The sequence below is a fragment of the Maylandia zebra genome, linkage group LG3 (genome assembly GCF_041146795.1).
Source record: "Maylandia zebra isolate NMK-2024a linkage group LG3, Mzebra_GT3a, whole genome shotgun sequence".
NCBI classification, from domain to species: Eukaryota; Metazoa; Chordata; class Actinopteri; order Cichliformes; family Cichlidae; genus Maylandia; species Maylandia zebra.
In genome coordinates this window covers 49,879,153-49,886,975 of record NC_135169.1, presented here as the reverse complement: position 1 = coordinate 49,886,975, position 7,823 = coordinate 49,879,153, and the positions used below count along the sequence as shown (strand labels likewise).

General features: G+C 41.5%; 1 long non-coding RNA gene across 3 annotated transcripts; it reads left to right on the top strand.

Moving 5' to 3' along the window:
• The first annotated feature begins 393 nt into the window (after positions 1-393).
• On the top strand, positions 394-6,970 carry LOC106676743 (uncharacterized). 3 transcript variants are annotated; one of them, XR_013096969.1, is made up of 4 exons: positions 394-621; positions 4,091-4,156; positions 5,456-5,726; positions 5,909-6,970. It is a non-coding gene; the product is annotated as an uncharacterized LOC106676743 (long non-coding RNA). The 3 variants fall into 3 exon arrangements; XR_013096968.1 differs by having other exon boundaries at positions 5,456-5,733; XR_013096967.1 differs by having other exon boundaries at positions 5,456-6,970.
• Positions 6,971-7,823: the final 853 nt, after the last annotated feature.

Genomic DNA, 7,823 nt, shown 5'->3' with positions numbered 1-7,823 from the left:
TCTTTCTCATGTTTTCCTCTTGTGGACACAGGGAATCCAATTAAGCATAACAATACAAAATGTTAAATGCAATTTTAACATGATTTTGCCAGGTGTGCCACTTAAAAGTCAGGAGCAAAGCATGTTTTCAGTCAAATGAATGAACAAATATGTCTGCCTTCTTTTTCCACTTTTTCACTTTATGTGTTTTTGTTCAGTTCAGATTTTTTTCAGTATCTCCGGCTGGCACCCGGAGAACCTTGTGGAGAGTCCAAACTGAAGGATAATCAAATGATTTATCTATTGAGGAGTACGAATGTAGAATGTATATTTTGCAACAATGTGTCTCTCTGGCTTTGCAAATGTTTTCTTAGTCTGATTTATTTTCCTCTTTCAGGAGTCTCTGTCAGCATCTCCAACTTAAGCCTGGTGGCCATTGCTATCGAAAGTTACAGTGCCATCTGTAACCCACTGAAATCCCGTGCATGGCAGACCCGATCTCACGCCTATCGCGTCATCGCTGCTACCTGGGTGGTGTCATTGTTAATCATGGTGCCCTATCCGGTGTTTCCCAAGGCATAATGGTACTGTGGGCCGCATGTGCCGCTTGGACTGGCCCAATCCACAATCTGAGCAGGCCTGGTAAGTGCTTATTAACATGTTATGTTAAACTATTTGCTGCCAGAGAAAGAAATATAAAAGATAGGTAGAAAAAAATCATGGTCTGTAATCAGTTTATCAGAGAAATCTTTATGCAAAGAAAAAAAATATGTGTGTGGGCTGGATGACTAGTTTGGAAATGATGACTGCCAGCTATTTTAAAGCAATAATATCTACCATTCTCTTTTTTTTTTTTTTTTTGAAAATAAGTAATCAGTAAAGTAACGGGATTACTTTTTTGGGTAAGTAATCAGTAATTAGTTACTGATTACTTTTTTCAAGTAACTTGACCAACACTGCCTATGAGCAAAGCCAGTGTTGTGTATAGTAAATTTCGATGGTGCCAATAAAGTACAGTGTTTCATTTTTTAACTTTTTACAATTGAATCGCTTTTTGAAAAGTCCCTCTAACTTGCTAACTGGATTGCTGTTGTGTTTTTTAGCTTGTTTGCAAATCTGACAGTACTTTAACATTAGCATTTCTTCTTTCAAGCTGCAAGTGTTAATTTTAAACATGAAGTCAAACTGTCAAAAGTCAAGCAATTCTATACATCATTATAAGAAGAGTTGTTTGTTTTCAGATTATAGCCTGCCTACCCAAACATGTGGTAAAAGACCACATACTGGAGAACACATGAGCAAAATGCTCGATATTAAACACTTCAAATTTACAGTGTTACGTTTTCTGATGCAAGCTGAAATATCTTAATTAAAGCACTCAACAGTGGGCAGAAAATGAAATGAAGCATATTGAATATTCACCCACTTTGGAATCTTTCAAAACACAGATCATTTAAACACAAGTTTAAATTCATTAAACACAATTCATTAATAAATGAATATATATATGAATAATAAAAGAAAGCATTTTTAATTTCAATTGTATTCTAAGGTTTTAAGATCTACCTTGTGAAATACATTTTACTTTTTGACCATATGACATATATCAATTTGGCTAACCTGTATTAATAAAAGTTCATCCTAAAGAAACTGAAATATTTTCCTAAATTTTAAAGGTTTTTGTTGATTTATATATATATTAATGACATGTATTATATGCATGTAGCACCCATAATAATACTTCACAACATTTCACATTTCTTTTTCTTTCTGAGCTGTTCCTTGCTGGATTTGCTACCATGATTAGCATTGTTATCCTGTTGAAAGATCCATTTCAGGTTCAACTTCAATTTTCAGACAGATAGCTTCCCAATATTTTCAAGCACTCTTTGACATGATCCAGAATTCATAACTGACTCAGTGGCTGCTAGCTGGCCAGTCCCTCGGGTAGCTAAGCCACCCCAAACAGTTTCATTTTCACCTCCGTGCTTCACAGTTCTTCACCCAAAAAGCAGCTATATATTTCTACTGATCCATTTGTCCTGAGCGTGCTATTTGCCTTCAAGGGCAAACTGTATTTTTTGTTGGACAGCAAAGGCTGTTTCGTGATATACCCCGCATGCAGGCCATATTTATGAAACCGGATTCTGACAGCAATAGTTGCAAGGGTTGTCTGCATGTCCTCTGTTTTCTAGAGGCTTTCTTTGTATCAGACAGTCTGCATTACGGCTGAAGACATCAGTTCCTGACAAATTATCTATCTGTGCCAGATTTTAGCACATATGTAACTGACTTCTCTGTACACACTTCAAAGGCAAAAAGGACACCAAGGAGCTCTTGGAGGGGATTTTAAACTTAAGAAGTTTATAGACATAAGCTAGTATATCATACAGTATAATGTCTAAATCAGCTACAGAAGTGGGAAGGAACCAAAAGATGACAGAGGCACATCTCAAGGCTTTCTTTTATGGTTGCTGAATGAACTATTCGTTGCCATTTTTACGATTAGCCGAAGCTAGGGAATATTATCTAAATGTCTAAATGCTGGAACAAAAACAACAGCATTAGCAACAAATCCATATAAAAGAGAGATGCTGACAGTGTGGTTAATTGATTGAAGTTTGAAGCCTTGAATTAGGCATTGTGGACATGACCATATATAGAAAATCGGGTCTAGCAGGAGGCTATTAGCTTATTGTAACACTGCATGGCTAGCTTGATTATCAAAATGTCACAGATATGACTGTAATATTGACACCCTTAATTATGTTCCTTTAGGCCTCAACACAGTCCTCAGTGGAGACTATGGACTCATTCAATGACTCTAAAGGCCTAACAGACCAATAAGAAATTAAATATTCCCCACCATTTGTTCTCGCTTTCAAAGTAAAAGTTGCACCAACAGGTTGGGGGATATAGTTTTCTTGCTGGTGACCTGTGGCTCCAAGGAGGTCACTGACTGGTCTCCAGTTCTGCATGACTGGGCTTTAGCAATTAATTTCAGAGTGACTGTGATTCATCCCCAGTGACCACTCACCAGCGAGCTAGGCTCTCCCTCACTGATTGGTGATTTCCAGATAATCAAGGACCCCTCTATAGGCTCGAGGCCTGTTTAATGCAGCCACTGTTTGAGCTTCTTGCAGGACTTTTTGGGATCTTTACTTTTGTTTCCAGACTTCTTCTTTTCACTGCAAACTTTGCTGTTCAAGTTCATCATCCCAGAATACAAATGTTCTAATATTTGTTTAATAAATTGTCCAACTGTTTTATCATTGAACCTTGTCTCTGTACTGAGTATAGCGAACCTAAGTGCCTTCTTGATGATTAGTGTTACATCCAGTATTCTCTGGGTGAAATCCCCAGGGTGGCGTTGTCTTTTAAACTGTGAAGAATATTTACTTTATTCCCACCTCGTGCTGCCTCATTTGCTATACAAATACAGCTAGAAGCACACCTGGATTGTCACACTGACAAACCTGCCACTGACTTCCTATTGTGGACTTTGTGGGCATGTAACAGTGTCCTCACACCTCACACATTTGGTGTCTCTCTCTGTCATGCACAAATGTACTTTGAGCAGTACTTGAAAAGTGCTCTTGCACAACATAGTGAGGTTCATGATTTTATGGATTTTGTGGCTTATTGTCCTCTCATATGGCTTATAGATTTGTTAATTAGTTAGTACAGCGATATTCACTGAGTTGGCTCTTGTTGAGGACATATTAAATCCCTGCCATGAGTGTTGTGATTTAGAGGTTTTCACACAAGTAGCCTCTGCTGGGGTTAATCTATTTTCTTTAACCAGGCAAGTCACTGAGGACAAATTGTTATTTATAACAACGTTTAGCTCTCTCACCAAGAAAAGAGTAAATAAGTGTTTTTCCTAGAATTTCCAGTGCATTTAAAGGAACAGCTACAAGGCTTTTGCTCTGCAAGTATTAATGCTCGATGTCACAAACATTAGGCTTGACATGAGCCTAAGTTGGCTCTAAAGTTTTGGACCCTAAATTCACAACCCAACAACAAGACAGACTGTTGTCAGCAAGTTTATTTACACAATATTCTGAGGTGTAATTAGAAAACTTTAATCATGCTTCTTGCTGTTTTCTAGAGACTGCACTGGGTTCCTCAGATAACTTGGAGCACCGGAGGAAGGACAGGCAGGTGCGACTGGCAGGTAACTTCCCTTAGTTCCCTTTTCATTAAATACAGACCATCTTGTCAATCCTGGGATAAGTTTTTCTCTTAGATGAGTTGCTCAACATGTAATTCAAGGGTATGAAGACAAAGAAAGAAGATTTTAGTGCAGGAATAGCAATCGAGCAATCTCTGAGAGCTAGTGTAGCCTGATTACCATGATGATTGATGCAAATCTGATGGTCACTGATCACCAGATGGTCCACAAGCATGATGAGCAAGAAGCGTGAACAGGGAAGGCTCCAGCACTGGGTGAAGCTCGGAGCAAGAGCCACCCATAGTCAGCTGCAGGGGGGAAAGCTGAAAGCCCACAGAAGAAATCCAGGCAAACCCTAAACCATGACAAGGTTCCCAAACCCAATAAAGACTCCAAGGTAAAAATGCCCCTCCATGGGTGAAAATGTAGCTCTGACCAGAATAACACCTGATGAAAACCAAAAGTGAAATGTGGCAGCTTCTTTCTTATCTCTGTCAACAAAAATCCCATCAGGTGTCTTGGGATGCACAGAAGAACTAATTATTTTTTAAATAAACCAGCTCCTCATTTGTGTATTTAGTTCTGCAGACAAGCCATTGAACAAATGTTGATCATCTCAAGACAACAGAGAAGTTCTTATGTAGTGCTTTTCTACTCAAAGGTGCAAAGTGCTTTACACAGCTTACTTGAAAACATCACAGAGCAACTTGTAGTTCAGTATCTTGCACTTTAGCATGCAGACTGGAACAGCAAGAGATTGAACCCCTAACCACCTGCTTAGTAGATTTCTTGCTCGATCTGCTGAACCACAGCAACCCCGAGTTGTTCTCTAAACTGGAGGCTGTGGTGTTCACAGAAGTCTCTTCCCTGGCGATGGAAGTGTAACCTCACGTTGGTGACAAATCTTTTTTGCTTTGCGAGTTTTCAAATCACAGCTGCTCATTTAATAGTTTCTTCAAGCAACAAGTAATTAAGCCTAAAAGATTATTTGCCTTTTAAGCAGCTCATTATCATTTGCTCTTAGTTAACCTCTCATTAGAGTGATTTTAAAATTTTTCCTTTAATTGAAGGATTTACTTGCTCAGAGGGAACTTTGCACACCTTGACCTTACTTGCTGCAAACAAAGCTGCCTTTCTCCATTCTTGAAAAGTTACAGTCTTTTCAGCCAGCAGCAAATGCTGGTGAAGCAACCATAACTAAATTACTTTCTCAATTATTTATAATGCCTTTCTGGAAGATGGCTGCGAGTAAAACATGCCTCTGCTGGAGTTTTATCATTTTGTTGATATGCGTGCCCGCAGGCTCTGCCGGCAGCCAGTTGTGCCAGAGTGAACCGAGCCGCAGGCCCAGAGGCCGGAGGCCCGAGGGCCCCATTTGCCCCGGAAGAGGCCTGACCGAGCAACAGGCACCAGGCCCTGCCAAGTAGTCACCGGGAGTGAGCTGGTACATACCTGAGCGCCCAGCCCCGGACACCAAGAACCACCAACCCACCGACCACTGAGGGCATCAGTTACCGGCAGGCAGTGTGGTGAGGGGAGATAGGCCTTTCAGGGCCTGGGAGTTCCCAGAGAGGTGGAGTGTAAGACCCGACCTGACATATAAACACAGACAAACAGGCACACACAGACACAAACATGCATTCCCACCCTCATGCACACATATACAAATATACTCAGCACTCACCCAATGTAGGGATAGACATACATGGACAATGTACAAATAATCACACTCCCCAAACAAACTCTATACCCCAGGTCCAGGTACCCTTGTCCCTGGAGGGGGAAACGGCACCTAGACCCAGGAGATGTTACACTTTCCCCCGGGGTGGAAGCAAGCAGACCGCCCCAGGCTCCGCAGCAGCAGGGAGGCCCCGCATCCCAGATCCCAATCAGACGGCCAACACCTCCTCCCAGCCCCCCCGCCCCGATGGCAAGCAGAGAACAGGGGGTGTGTGAAGACCCCAAACCACCCTCCTCTCGCTGATGTGTAGTGTTGCTGCGTGTTGTTCTAAGGTGCATTTAAAACACGGGAGAGCATGGTGCTGCTGCCAGAGAGCAGCAGGTGTTAGCACGGCCCCTCCCGAGAACCCTCAATGTCTACATGGATTTAAAACGTGCCCACCCCCAAGGGGGGAGGGGGGGGGGAATGCCTCCCCTGCACCCTGGTGACACACCTGCACCCCAAGGCCCTACTTTTGTGGGTGGGTGTGTTGGAGCGGGAAGAGGGAGGCAGCCGGGGATGAAGTGCAGCCTTACATGTTTTGTAAGGCTGCACTTCCTCCTCTGAGGTTGACTTACAGGAAAATGAGAACAGATTTCTTTTTAAAATCTTCCGAGGGAGCATGTGTAGCCAGTGTCTTCAGGGAAATAAAAGGATTCCACCAGACTGAAGTGTTGAGGCAGAGAGAAAGCACAGAGAAGAGGTGATTAAATCATAAATTAAGCTCTTGTTAGCATTGGTAAACCTCGGCTGATGTGTTTGTGCATCTACATGTGACGAATGTTTGCAGAAATCATCTGAAGACTAAAACGCTGCCATGTTTGAGTACTGCAGGGGACACAAAAAACTGTATAAGAGATATATATGTGATTGCTGATGTCTTACTTTCACTGCATCTGCAGGTGAGTGCAATTATAGAGAAACATTTGGTTTAGGGTGCTCTGTGTTAATTATCCAACAAAAATAAACACATAAGAGATGATAACTGTATTCCGTTTCCTGGATTAACTAAGCTGAAAGCATTAAATGACTAACCAAACTGTGCCAGCGATCTGTGTCAGCTGATCCCTGCGACCCTGCACTAAGTTTTAGATCAAATAAACTAAGCTGAAACCATTAAATAACTAACCAGCCTGTGCCAGCGATCTGTGTCAGCTGATCCCTGCGACCGTGCACTGAAGTTTAGATCAAATAAACTAAGCTGAAATCATTAAATAACTAACCAGCCTGTGCCAGCGATCTGTGTCAGCTTGTCCCTGCATCCGTGCACTGAAGTTTAGATCAAATAAACTAAGCTGAAATCATTAAATAACTAACCAGCCTGTACCAGCGATCTGTGTCAGCTGGTCCCTGCGACCGTGCACTGAAGTTTAGATCAAATAAACTAAGCTGAAATCATTAAATAACTAACCAGCCTGTGCCAGCGATCTGTGTCAGCTTGTCCCTGCATCCGTGCACTGAAGTTTAGATCAAATAAACTAAGCCGAAACCATTAAATAACTAAGCCGAAACCATTAAATAACTAACCAGCCTGTACCAGCGATCTGTGTAAGCTGATCCCTGCGACCGTGCACTAAGTTTTAGATCAAATAAACTAAGCTGAAACCATTAAATAACTAAGCCGAAACCATTAAATAACTAACCAGCCTGTGCCAGGGATCTGTGTCAGCTGATCCCTGCGACCGTGCACTAAGTTTTAGATAAAATAAACTAAGCTGAAATCATTAAATAACTAACCAGCAATCTGTGCCAGCAATCTGTGTCAGCTTGTCCCTGCATCCGTGCACTGAAGTTTAGATCAAATAAACTAAGCTGAAACCATTAAATAACTAAGCCGAAACCATTAAATAACTAACCAGCCTGTGCCAGCGATCTGTGTCAGCTTGTCCCTGCATCCGTGCACTGAAGTTTTAGATAAAATAAATTAATATACTGTCAATTACAAGGTAG